This window comes from Amblyomma americanum, chromosome 3 (assembly GCF_052857255.1).
Source record: "Amblyomma americanum isolate KBUSLIRL-KWMA chromosome 3, ASM5285725v1, whole genome shotgun sequence".
Taxonomy (NCBI): Eukaryota; Metazoa; Arthropoda; class Arachnida; order Ixodida; family Ixodidae; genus Amblyomma; species Amblyomma americanum.
In genome coordinates, this window is record NC_135499.1 from 66,966,114 (window position 1) to 66,979,812 (window position 13,699).

The 13,699-nt window shown below is 46.3% G+C and overlaps 1 protein-coding gene across 4 annotated transcripts in view; it reads right to left on the minus strand.

Annotated features, from left to right (window-relative positions):
• Positions 1-13,699, minus strand: part of LOC144124642 (polypeptide N-acetylgalactosaminyltransferase 11-like) — a 110,597-nt gene that overhangs the window by 66,984 nt on the left and 29,914 nt on the right. The window lies entirely within an intron of this gene.

Genomic DNA, 13,699 nt, shown 5'->3' on the forward strand with positions numbered 1-13,699 from the left:
GTTGCGAGGTTTTGTGTATAGATACAGTGACTTTGTTTCCATTGACACTTTTTTGTCCTTTATCAAGTTTTATCTTCACATTTCTAATACTCCATTTTATCTCCGCACTTCTAATGCATATTTTGCAGAACTCCTCGTTTATACATGTGCTCGCTGTTGCGACTAAAATTTCGGTGCAATTACTCGCAATATATGACCGGTGACAGCTGCTCTGCGCAGTACATTGGAACGAAGAACAGCGTTCGCCGATGATCGTCGTGACATGCTCGCAGCCTACAGAGCTCTGGGCATTCTCCCAGACGCTCTCACGGTGCTGTTGTGGCCACAGGGCAGTGCGCGCGTCTGCGAGCGAACAGTGGTGAGCTTCTGTGCATTCCTCAAACAGACGGGGAACGCTCCGCGTGTGCTACCTTGGACGATGAACAGCTGGACGCCCCCACTCCAGCTGTATTGGCTTTATGTCGTGCGCGTGTGTTTGCACTGTGCTCTACAAGACCTTCACGTGCGTGCTACCTGTATATATGTTAATAAGTAAATAGATTTATTGCCAGTGTACCTCTCCCCCTGACCTTTCTACTATCCCCTCACCTCTTTCATTTCACTTCTAGACCCTGCCTGCTATCCTTTATTTCCGCTGCCCCAGCTCAGGTGCTTCCAGCAGCAATGGCAGTTGCCGGGGCTAGCAATAATCTTTTTCCTTCCATTTATCATGCAATAAAACCACTTACCTTACCTCTGTGACATCTATTAGCCTATTCATGAATTACCATGGGGAGCCGAATAACCACTACGATGAAAGTGCATGCCGTCTACAGTAAACTAACTGGTTCGACCAGTAAAAACTGTGCATGTAATTGCTTTCGCCTTCTTTTTACTTGACAAATTCATTGAAAAATTGGCGCATTCCAGATCCGACAGAATGCGATCTGGTCGGTGCGTCTAATCATTTAGTATTTGCTGAAAAAAAATGCTTCGCACGCAATGGACGGTGTTGTATGGAATAAAAATCGTTAGCGAATTATTTTGCTGCGAATGTGTGAATGCATGGCAACTGGCCCATCTCAAAATGATTTGCTACTAACCCATGAAACCAAAGGGCGGGCTCAACACGAAAGTAGTCATGAAATTTATGAGCGTGAACACAGCAGCGCGTGGCAGATAGCCTCGAACCCTACTCTTGTCGATACGCGGCGGTCGCCTTCATAAACAAAGTGGAAAGGGATGTGTGTCCTTCTGCTTGCTGGAAGCAGGGAAGGCGGCATAGCCCTTTCCACCACGTTGATAAAAGCAGCCGCCGCGTGTTGCCACAAGTAGGTCTTGAGGATACTTGCCATGCGCTCCCGTATTCACGCTCATAAATTTCATGACTGTACACACGTTTCTTGCGTGTTCCCTGTGCAATAAATATGACAATACACTCCGGTTACATTGAAATAATGGACAGTAGTCCGCCCAATATATTGGTTCGAAAACTACAAAGGCATGCACTCTGCTTTTAGCGCGTGCATTATTACGGGAAGCTGAAGCAAGACAAGGAAGCAGCTGCCAACGTTCTTCCATAGCGTGCCGCTCTTGACATCGCATTTCAGTGTCAAATAAAATATCGCGGGAAAAAAAATATCAAAAAATGACTACAAGGATGTTATAGTTGCCTGACAACGGACGGTGTGAAAATAACAGCTGTCGCTTCAATTTCCAGGTACGCGTGCGTGAACGCGCACACACGCACGCACGCTTTTTCTATCTTTGACCAACCCCAAATCGGGGCAAATCGACGCAAGGCGAGTAAGATATACATTTCAGCACGCGATGGAAAATTCTAAAGGCAGTAAGCAACCTAATAAGGCAAACTGGATGCAAGAAGAAAGACGTACAGTCCCCGTCAAAAGCATACAGCCCAAGGGGTTTACTTCTAAGCTGTTTAGCGGGGCTCCCTAGCACATCTAGCACTCCAAAGATTGGGAGGGTTGAGGAAGCGATGCTATTCCTCTCTCGAGAGGTCACGGTCGCTGAGCATGCATAACGAGGCACGCAGCAGGCCTCACAAGCAAACCCCTTGGGCCGTATACTTTTGACAGGGGGTGTACGTCTAACATAAATAAGAGCACACAGTTCAGGGTCCAAACGGGAGAGGGGAGGGGGATGCCCTAAGTGCCTACAGAACTATCCCTTTATAACTGGCCTTGACAACGTTTCTCCCCCCCCCCTTCCTCGTTCAGTGTTTAGACTTAGTCCGCTTCGTGAATGATATGCATCTATACTGCATTTTTGTAAACCTTGGCAAAATTCTGTTCAAATTGACCGTCCCGAATTGGTTGCAAGGTGCCGCCGCATGTATGACGAATATTTTTTTCTGAGGCGAACTCATTCAGACACGCTACGGTGATAACCCTCTCGGTAGCAATTTCACGTCTCTTGTGCAATATCGATTCATCTCAGCGGTAAACAGAAATTGACAGTTGCCCACTTCTCTAAACCTTGTTCTTCACCAACCCTAGATTCTATGGTTGGACAAGCATCCGTCGAGCGTTGTCTGAAGTTGTCTAGCTGTCTTTGTTACAGTTGTATTATCATAGATGTAACATTATTTGATAAAAAAATATTTTCTTTTTTCAGCGCTCGAGTTGGCAGGTTGCACTCTAGACCAGGAGTGTTCCGACTACTACTAATATTACTATGCATCAACAGGGACGAAGTGATTGTACGCGCAAAAGACGAGGGCTGAAAGAAGAACACAAGAAAGGCACCGACTTCAACTATAAGGTTCACTGCAAAAAAAAAAACGCCAGAAGTATATACATGGGACATAAAAAAGCATGTATAATTTGCATGATATCACACCTTTCTATTTTTGTCGTCCGCTTTCCCTTTTCGCTTACTGCGTGCTGGGCAGCATTATTTTTCTTTCTTTCTTTCTTCTTTGCCAACACTAATATATGTATCGACATTGAAAATAGAAAAGTCTGTAGTCGGGTACAACGCAAGAACGAAGCGGCACATACCCTCAAATGAGCCAAGGCTAAACAAGAGAGGGAGGGAAGCGGTCCTTTGTTCCCGTGCCGCGCATCCTTATCCCGAACAAAGATAATCCCCCCTCCGATGCCGTTTGGGCAAAGACGGTACCCTCTTTGTCCCGGCTCTCCAACTTTTTCCCTTCACCCTTCCACAACCATAACCCGAACAAAGGAAGCTCCACTCGCGACGACAAGGCCCTTCTTCCCTCTATGCTTAGCCTTGACTACATAGCCGCAGAAGGCTACCGTGTGTGGATGTGGAAAAACCAGCAAGGAGCAGGCAGAGAAAGAAGCATGCCGAACCACCCCAGCCAACACCTCCCCCCACGCACGACGGGGACAAGCAGCCGGGTTTGCCATGGTTCATCTGTAACCCTCTGAAGGCAGGCGCAGCAACAAAAGAAAAGCGTTCACGCAGCACGCGGGTCAAGAAAGGACCTGAAACACATCTCAACCAGAACCAGTCTCGGGTCGCTCAGGGGCAAGACGGGTAGACACTTTCCCAGTCATGGATCAGTGTCGTAGCCTGGTGGCAGAATTTGAACTACTCGCAAGATGGCGGCAGTGGAACCGCCACCTTAACCGCTGCAGGCCTTACACTCCCTTCTGCTTGTAATGCATCATGCCTGCCTTAACTGCTGCAGGCCTTACACAACCTTATGCTTGTAATGCATCCTGCCTGCCTTAACCGCTGCAGGACTTACACTACCTCCGGCTCTAAATGCATCCTGCCTGCCTTAACCACTGCAGGCCTTACACTACCTCCTGCTCTAAATGCATCCTGCCTGCCTTAACTGCTGATGGCCTTATACTACCTTCTGCTCTAAATGCATCCTGCCTGCCTTAACTGCTGCAGGCATCACAAAACTTTCTGTTTGTAATGCATCCTGCCTGCATTAACTGCTGCAGGCCTGACACTATCTCTTGCTTGTAATGCATCTTGCCTGCCTTAACCGCTGTAGGCCTTACACAACCTTCTCCTTGTAATGCATCCAACCTGCCTTAACTGCTGCAGGCCTTAAACAACCACCTGCTTGTAACGCATCCTGCCTGCCTTAACCGCTGTAGTCCTTAGACAACCTCCTGATTCTAATACATCCTACCTGCATTAACCACTGCAGGCCTTACCATCCTCCTGCTTGTAATGCATCCTGCCTGCCTTAACTGCTGTAGACTTTACACTATGTCTTGCTTGTAATGCATTCTACCTGCATTAACCACTGCAGGCCTTACACTACCCTCTGCTCTAAATGCATCCGGCCTGCCTTAACTGCTGCAGGCTTTACAAAACCTTCTGCTTGTAATGCATCCTGCCTGCATTAACTGCTACAGGCCTTACACACCCTTCTGCTTGTAATGCATCCTGCCTGCATTAACTGTTGCAGGCCTTACACAACCTTCTGCTTGTAATGCATCCTGCCTGCATTAACTGCTGCAGGCCTTACACAACCTCCTGCTTGTAATGCATCCTGCCTGCCTTAACCGCTGCAGGCCTAACACAACCTCCTGCTTGTAATGCATCCTACCTGTGTTAACCGCTGCAGGCCTTACACAACCTACTGCTTTTAATGCATCCTACATGAGTTAACTCTGGCAGATCTTTCACAACCTCCTGCTTGTAATGCATCCTACCTGCATTAACCGCTGCAGGCCTTATAAAACCTCCTGCTTGTAATGCATCCTACCTGCATTAACCGCTGCAGGCCTTACACAACCTCCTGCTTGTAATGCATCCTGCCTGCCTTAACTGCTGTAGGCCTTACACAACCTCCTGCTTGTAATACATCCTACCTGCATTAACCGCTACAGGCCTTAAACTATCTCTTGCTTATAATGCATCCTACCTGTATTAACCGCTGCAGGCCTTACACAACCTCCTGCTTGTAATGCATCCTACCTGCATTAACCGCTGCAGGCCTTATACAACCTCCTGCTTGTAATGCATCCTACCTGATTTGACCGCTGCAGACCTTACACTATGTCTTGCTTGTAATGCATCCTACCTGTATTAACCGCTGTACGCCTTACACAACCTCCTCCTTGTAATGCAGCCTGCCTGCATTAACCACTGCAGGCCTTACACAACCTCCTGCTTGTAATGCATCCTGCCTGCATTAACCGCTGCAGGCCTTACACAACCTCCTGCTTGTAAGCATCCTACTTGCATTAACCGCTGCAGGCCTTAAACAACCTCCTGCTTGTAATGCATCCTGCCTGCATTAACCGCTGCAGGCCTTACACAACCTCCTGCTGTAATACATCCTACCTGTGTTAATCGCTGCAGGCCTTACACTATCTCTTGCTTGTAATGCATCCTACTTGTATTAACCGCTGCAGGCCTTACGCAACCTCCTGCTTATAATACATCCTACCTGCGTTAACCGCTGCAGGCTTTACACTATCTCTTGCTTGTAATGCATCCTACCTGTATTAACCGCTGCAGGCCTTATACAACCTCCTGCTTGTAATGCATCCTACCTGTATTAACCACTGCAAGCCTTACACAACCTCCTGCTTGTAATGCATCCTACCTGCATTAACCGCTGCAGGCCTTATACAACCTCCAGCTTGTAATGCATCCTACATGATTTAACTGCTGCAGACATTACACTATGTCTTGCTAGTAATGCATCCTACCTGTATTAACCGCTGCAGGCCTTACACAACCTACTGCTTGTAAGCATCCTACTTGCATTAACCGCTGCAGACATTACACTATGTCTTGCTTGTAATGCATCCTACCTGTGTTAACCGCTGCAGGCCTTACACAACCTCCTGCTTGTAATGCATCCTACCTGCATTAACCGCTGCAGGCCTTATACAACCTCCAGCTTGTAATGCATCCTACATGATTTAACTGCTGCAGACATTACACTATGTCTTGCTTGTAATGCATCCTACCTGTATTAACCGCTGCAGGCCTTACACAACCTCCTGCTTGTAAGCATCCTACTTGCATTAACCGCTGCAGGCCTTACACAACCTCCTGCTTGTAATGCATCCTGCCTGCATTAACCGCTGCAGGCCTTACACAACCTCCTGCTTGTAAGCATCCTACTTGCATTAACCGCTGCAGGCCTTACACAACCTCCTGCTTGTAATGCATCCTGCCTGCATTAACCGCTGCAGGCCTTACACAACCTCCTGCTGTAATACATCCTACCTGTGTTAATCGCTGCAGGCCTTACACTATCTCTTGCTTGTAATGCATCCTACTTGTATTAACCGCTGCAGGCCTTACGCAACCTCCTGCTTATAATACATCCTACCTGCGTTAACCGCTGCAGGCTTTACACTATCTCTTGCTTGTAATGCATCCTACCTGTATTAACCGCTGCAGGCCTTATACAACCTCCTGCTTGTAATGCATCCTACCTGTATTAACCACTGCAAGCCTTACACAACCTCCTGCTTGTAATGCATCCTACCTGTATTAACCGCTGCAGGCCTTATACAACCTCCTGCTTGTAATGCATCCTACCTGCATTAACCGCTGCAGACATTACACTATGTCTTGCTTGTAATGCATCCTACCTGTGTTAACCGCTGCAGGCCTTACACAACCTCCTGCTTGTAATGCATCCTACCTGTATTAACCACTGCAAGCCTTACACAACCTCCTGCTTGTAATGCATCCTACCTGCATTAACCGCTGCAGGCCTTATACAACCTCCAGCTTGTAATGCATCCTACATGATTTAACTGCTGCAGACATTACACTATGTCTTACTTGTAATGCATCCTACCTGTATTAACCGCTGCAGGCCTTATACAACCTCCTGCTTGTAATGCATCCTACCTGCATTAACCGCTGCAGACATTACACTATGTCTTGCTTGTAATGCATCCTACCTGTGTTAACTGCTGCAGGCCTTACACAACCTCCTGCTTGTAATGCATCCTACCTGCATTAACTGCTGCAGGCGTTATACAACCTCCAGCTTGTAATGCATCCTACATGATTTAACTGCTGCAGACATTACACTATGTCTTGCTTGTAATGCATCCTACCTGTATTAACCGCTGCAGGCCTTACACAACCTCCTGCTTGTAAGCATCCTACTTGCATTAACCGCTGCAGGCCTTACACAACCTCCTGCTTGTAATGCATCCTGCCTGCATTAACCGCTGCAGGCCTTACACAACCTCCTGCTTGTAAGCATCCTACTTGCATTAACCGCTGCAGGCCTTACACAACCTCCTGCTTGTAATGCATCCTGCCTGCATTAACCGCTGCAGGCCTTACACAACCTCCTGCTGTAATACATCCTACCTGTGTTAATCGCTGCAGGCCTTACACTATCTCTTGCTTGTAATGCATCCTACTTGTATTAACCGCTGCAGGCCTTACGCAACCTCCTGCTTATAATACATCCTACCTGCGTTAACCGCTGCAGGCCTTACACAACCTCCTGCTTGTAATGCATCCTACCTGTATTAACCGCTGCAGGCCTTATACAACCTCCTGCTTGTAATGCATCCTACCTGCATTAACCGCTGCAGACCTTACACTATGTCTTCCTTGTAATGCATTCTACCTGTGTTAACCGCTGCAGGCCTTACACAACCTCCTGCTTGTAATGCATCCTACCTGCATTAACCGCTGCAGACCTTACACTATGTCTTCCTTGTAATGCATTCTACCTGTGTTAACCGCTGCAGGCCTTACACAACCTCCTGCTTGTAATGCATCCTACCTGTATTAACCGCTGCAGGCCTTATACAACCTCCTGCTTGTAATGCATCCTACCTGCATTAACCGCTGCAGACCTTACACTATGTCTTCCTTGTAATGCATTCTACCTGTGTTAACCGCTGCAGGCCTTACACAACCTCCTGCTTGTAATGCATCCTACCTGCATTAACCGCTGCAGACCTTACACTATGTCTTCCTTGTAATGCATTCTACCTGTGTTAACTGCTGCAGGCCTTACACAACCTCCTGCTTGTAATGCATCCTGCCTGCATTAACTGCTGCAGGCCTTACACAACCTCCTGCTTGTAATGCACCCTGTGCTGTGGGCAAGTGCCGGATTTGTAGAGTGTAAGACACCAACTGCTGCATGATACAAAGATCCAACCACTTTCTAATGCATCTTGCTTGCATTAACCGCTGCAGGCCTTTTGCTACCTCCTGCTTTTAACGTATCCTGCATGCATTTACAGCTGCAGGCCTTACGCAACGTCCTGCTTGTAACGCACCCTGCGCGCACTAACAGCTGCAGACCTTATAGGGAGCATTCACTGACGTCACAGCAGCCGCCATTTTGTTGTCTGTGGAACAATGCAAAAGGCTGCTAGCGTGTATAATGGGATTATTGCCTCCTGCTCCAGTCTACAATGCTGAAGCTATGAGCTGGATGACAAATTTGCGCCCATGATGTCACTCGAATGCCCCCTATAGTACTTAACTGAGAAATTTAGTGACATCATGTGCTTACTGCATAGCACAGTACTGCAAGATCCACTTCTGCAAATGGGCGAGTACCAGTTTTGGAGGATGTAAGACACCAATTGCTGCATGATACTACAAACCACCTTCTATAAACCTTCACAAGCTCGTGTTCACCTCGACCGTTAGCGAGTCACAAGAACTGGCATTCAAAAAATTTTTAGGTTAGTAAAGCTCATATTTGTTAAAGCTGACAGCAGAATGAGAGCATGAGAATGTCTACTAGCTGTTCGCATGTAACCCACGCTGTTGTTGCAGCCATGGTAATGATGCCATCAGATGGCGAAACTGCAGGTAGCCACTGACTGGCACACAGGCTTCCTCTAAGCCAATGGAAGGTGCCGGTTCAACTGAAAGCAGCCAGCTTCGTCACTTGGAATCCCTTCAACATTTTTTGGTGTGTGTATTTTTTTTTTATCTTACAAAGTGAAGGGCTCTCCTTTCTGTACGCTGATTTCTGCAATTTCTTTTGAAGCGATAGCAGCATGGCACAAAGAATTTGCTGGGAAGCTAAAATTAGCACTCTGAAAAAATGTCTGAGTGCCCCATTAGCAATCCTGCTATAAAACATATATGAATTGCTCCGAACAGCACTGAAATAAACGCGGCGCCAAATAGAAAACAGACAGATCGCATCTGCTTGCACTCAACAGGAGAAATGCCCCTTGATGCAAACACCAACACAGCTTTGCTCATCCCAGTCAACTGTCAGCGCATCCTTCCAGCACCTTTTTTTAATTCTCCTTACAGCACCAGTCAAAGATGGCACAACCAAGATTACACACACATTAATGTGTTGCTGCACTGCAGTCTTTGCTTCTTCACACCCACGTTTGCTTTACCACTGGTGCAGTGAATCACTACAATCACAAGCGACTCTCCCCTGTGACTGCGCTTATTCCTTCAGCCTGCATGCTTGTATTCCTCATCTCCTGTCCCCAGAGTTACAACGCACAATCATACATTCATCTGACTCATGACCGATTGTCTAACTATCGTACAAAATCAAGATTTCTAAGCAATTTGCAAAAATAAAAAAAACACTTCTCACTCAGAAAAAGTCAAGTAGCTCCATCAATGTTATTAGCAGCCTTGTCACACAGCTGACTTACACTTCTTTGAACTTCCTTGAAGGAGCGCAAGGAAGTTTTGCCTCAAAGGTTGTCGCCATGTCACACGACCTATAACAGGCTTTCCAAAGGAGACTCCAGTGGCTCTTTAGGCACTGCTCATTTAGCACAAACACACAAAAGAATAACGTTCGAAACAACTGAAATGTGTTTGATACTCTTTTTTTCTCACAAATGCAATTATCTAAACATAACATTAAAAAAAAAACAAGTCAAGGCATGCCGTCAAGCACCTGGTTTGAGAGTGTAGCACCCCTCGCGTCGCGCTCGGCTCACAGGCTATGGCATGCGTCGCCGGACAAGAAAGAGGAAGTTGGGTTAGGCTGCACGAGCACGAGCAGCGCAAATAAACAGTTCGAGCCTCAATGCTGTCGGAGCTGGTTCTTCCTCGCCTTAGCTCCAACAAGAGTATAGTGCAGTTGATAAAATTAAACATAAATCTAACCAAGCTTGAATACATGTTTTATTTGATAAAAACTAATATAACTGCTAGTAAAAATAAAATTATTGAAAAGAAAACTGAAGGGGACACTTAGGCTCTGACTTAAGGGTATGATGCGATAGCGTTAATGGGTTAATGCCCATGTATATGCGGAATAGGTCAATCTCTACTTTAAGCCATAGATTGCTGGGAGTCCCCGTGCCACTCCTAGTGCAGTGGTGCAGCGGCTAAGCGATGCGCCACTGCTCTACGATGGCAAGTGCTGCCACCGCAAGGCTTGTGTACCACAGGTTACCCTTCCTGAGCTACCTCTCGTGACCAATCATTATTTAACTGCCACCTGCCACAGTGGTCAGTTTGCTCACAATCCGGAGGGGGAAGTTGTGATGATGTCACAAGGTCATATGGACTCGGTGGCCTGCCTAGGTTGCCGGAATGGCCGGTTGCTCTGGCTGCTCCGGCTGTGAGGGTTCAAGTGGTCGCCAACACTGCCGACACTAGACAATTTTTTCCAACATGGTGGTACCAATGCCCTTGCATTAAAACTTTTACTCACTCAGAAGTAAAACACATTGGAAACGAGAATGCTCCCTCCCTCTCCTTCACCCTTCGAGGGAGACGATCGATCTCATTACACTAGGAACATCTTCCTTAACGACTGCTACGTGGCATGGCACGCATCTCACACAAGATGAAGATGACCTTGGTTGAAAGGATCTCAGCCGTGCCCATGTGACAGGGAGTATAATACTCCTGGAGGACAAAAAGTTGGGCAGTTTGGTTTGATTCCATATTTCAACAGCGCAAAAATGGAGACAAACGAAAACGAGGCGAGACAAACACGGCGCTGACTAACATTACAATGCTTTATTAACAATAGACAATATTTATAGGCTGCAGAAAACGAGAACAATCTGCTAAAGCTCTACGCGCCGCGATGGCTCAATGGTTCGAGTGCTCGGCTACTGACCCTGAGTTCCCGGGTTCGAACCCGGCCGTGGCAGCCGCGTCTTGTTGGAGGTGAAACGCAAAAGGTACCCGTGTGCTGTGCAATGTCAGTGCACGTTAAAGATCCCTAAATGGTCGAAAAATTATTCCGGAGACCTCCACTACGGCCCCTCTTTCTTCCTTGCTTCTCTCACTCTATCCTTTATCCCTTCCCTTACGGCATGGTTCAGGTGTCGACTGAGATGTGAGTGGATACTGCGCCATTTCCATTCTTCAAAAACCAATTTTCAATTTTACCTAAAGCTCCTGGAAGTTAAAAAAAATGACAGTAGAAAGTTTCAACAGATACCAGCCTGGCAAGTTTGCATGTGCGCTAATCCCCTAAGAACAAAAACACAAGACAAAGATGGCACAATGCACAGTCATAGCCATTCTGGCCTAGAAATCACAGACTGCAGGATCACAATCTCGTTTTTGTGTAGGGTCACTGAAGCCTTTGCCACACACCCTTTGCTGTCTTCAAAAATAGAAAAAGCTGCAACTACCTCACGTGAAACTTAGCTGTGATTTTGCAACTACCTCACGTGAAACTTAGCTGTGATTTCTGTATAGTATCCGTGTGCCTTTCAAATTGGGTTGACACCTTCTGCAGTCTCAGCAGTGCTGAACAAGATTAGAGCTAAGCGGTTTTCCCAGCGAATCCACATACTTTTTCAGACGTGTGTTCACCTACCTCCCAGTTTACCCTATGTATATGTCTTACCACAAGAAAGAGGAATTTTAAAAGCTACCCCTTCCCTGTAGAACACAAAAGACACTTCATAACGAGCAAAGCACCCCCTCGTGGTGTCGTTACTCAACCGTCTGCTGACCGCTGGGCATATCCTTTTCGTTTATCTTCAGCTTTGAAGACCACTCTCACCCAATACCTATCACCAATCTTCTTGAAACGGTGTGATATCGTGTGTGCGTATGCAATGGCCCCATTTTTTTTCCTTGAATTATTACAGTCCTGTGGAGAGGCCACCTTTTTTTCATTCTCTTGGCCATTCTTTCGCATAACTGCCCCAGTGTCACCTCAGGAAAACCACCTTCCTTCAGGCGATCTACTTGCATTTGTAAGGAAGCTTCCACTCTGTGAGAGCATGATTTAGCCAGTGACGCTTTGAGACATGTGGCCACCACCCCCTGCTTGACAGTCTTAGAATGTCCTGACTCGTAGCTCAGAAGTGGCTTTGCCAACCGGGCGCAATATTCCCAGCAGACACGTCCTTCTTGCAACATGACCTTTACGTCCAAAAACTGGATGCATCTTCCTTTCTGCAACTCCACTGTGAACTTCACTTCAATCCATACAAGGCCCTGATGACTTAATCGACCACAGCTACATTTGGTTCTTGGTCTTCACACACATCCAAGAACAGAAGATGCCAGAGGAACAAACAACAGTTCAAACTAACAGTTTAGTAGAAGATATGAAAAAACAGGTGATTTAGTGCATTGTCTAAATGATCTCGTTCCCCCCACTCCCACAACCCTGTCCATGATAAGTGTCACAGAGATACCGACATCGAACAATGGGTGCTTGATGTTTCAATCAACTCCGCAAGCAGGCCCACCAAATGCCTTTTCATCTGCCGCAGACAATGCACGCGGCACCAATACCTGGCCAGCTCTGCGGCACTATAACACGTGTTGCAATGCTGCATCAGTTGATCAGCCCCTGGGTTTTTAAGCCCCTTGTCAATGACCATAGTTTGCGGTTGCTGATAAAGTTTGTTCGTATTAACCAGAGCACATGCAAAACAGTTTGCCTGAAGTGGGTCTTTCTTTACATTGAGTCCTACGGGAAACCAACCAAACTATCTCACATTGTTCCCCTTATCCGAGAATTCGTCTTAAACGAGTTCGTCTTAATGGGAGTCTACTGTATTTATAATTAGGTGCGAGTCTTCCATAGCACAACTGGGTCATTAGAAGAAGAGTATCTATAAACATAAAAGATGATCATTCTAGAGGCAGCAAAGCCAGTGCAGCCAGGAACTACAAATGCAACCATCTGTTTAAGGGGGGAACGAGGCCTGCAAATCGCGAAAAATGGCTAAGAAATCATTTTTTTTTAATCATTGTACCACTCGTATGCCTTGTTTTCTATGATATTCCGAAGTGCTGTTGCTGAAATCCACTGAGAAGTACTCTAAAGAAAATTGTTTCACGAGCCAAGGTAGCTCAGCGTACTGAGGAAACACTCGAGCAATCGGCATTTTTCTAACTAGATGCTCACCATGTGAAGCGGATTTCTTCACAACTGCTTTATCTATTTTGAACCCGTTTGTTTTGCTGCACTTCAAGGGCCACACCGCAGGTTAAGACATTCTTTGTTTTTCACATTTATGTCATTCAAATATCTTGTATGAAATTTCTCTCTTAGTACACACTGCATTGCAAAAATTCGAAACTGAAAACTTGCATTTCGCTAAAAAAAGCTTGAAAGTATGACTTGACCTGTAGCATGCCTGTAGAAGCACAATAAATGCCGAGCAAGCCTTCTGCCACATTTTTGTTAGCTCTGCAGGCTTGTCACAAGATTCAGGAAAAAAATAAGTAGCAAAGAATGGCACTGAAATATAAAGCTTGGAACTATGACAGCAGTTATAACATTATTTTTCGTACGGTCAAAAATACATGAAATCGATCAAGAAATGAAAAAAAT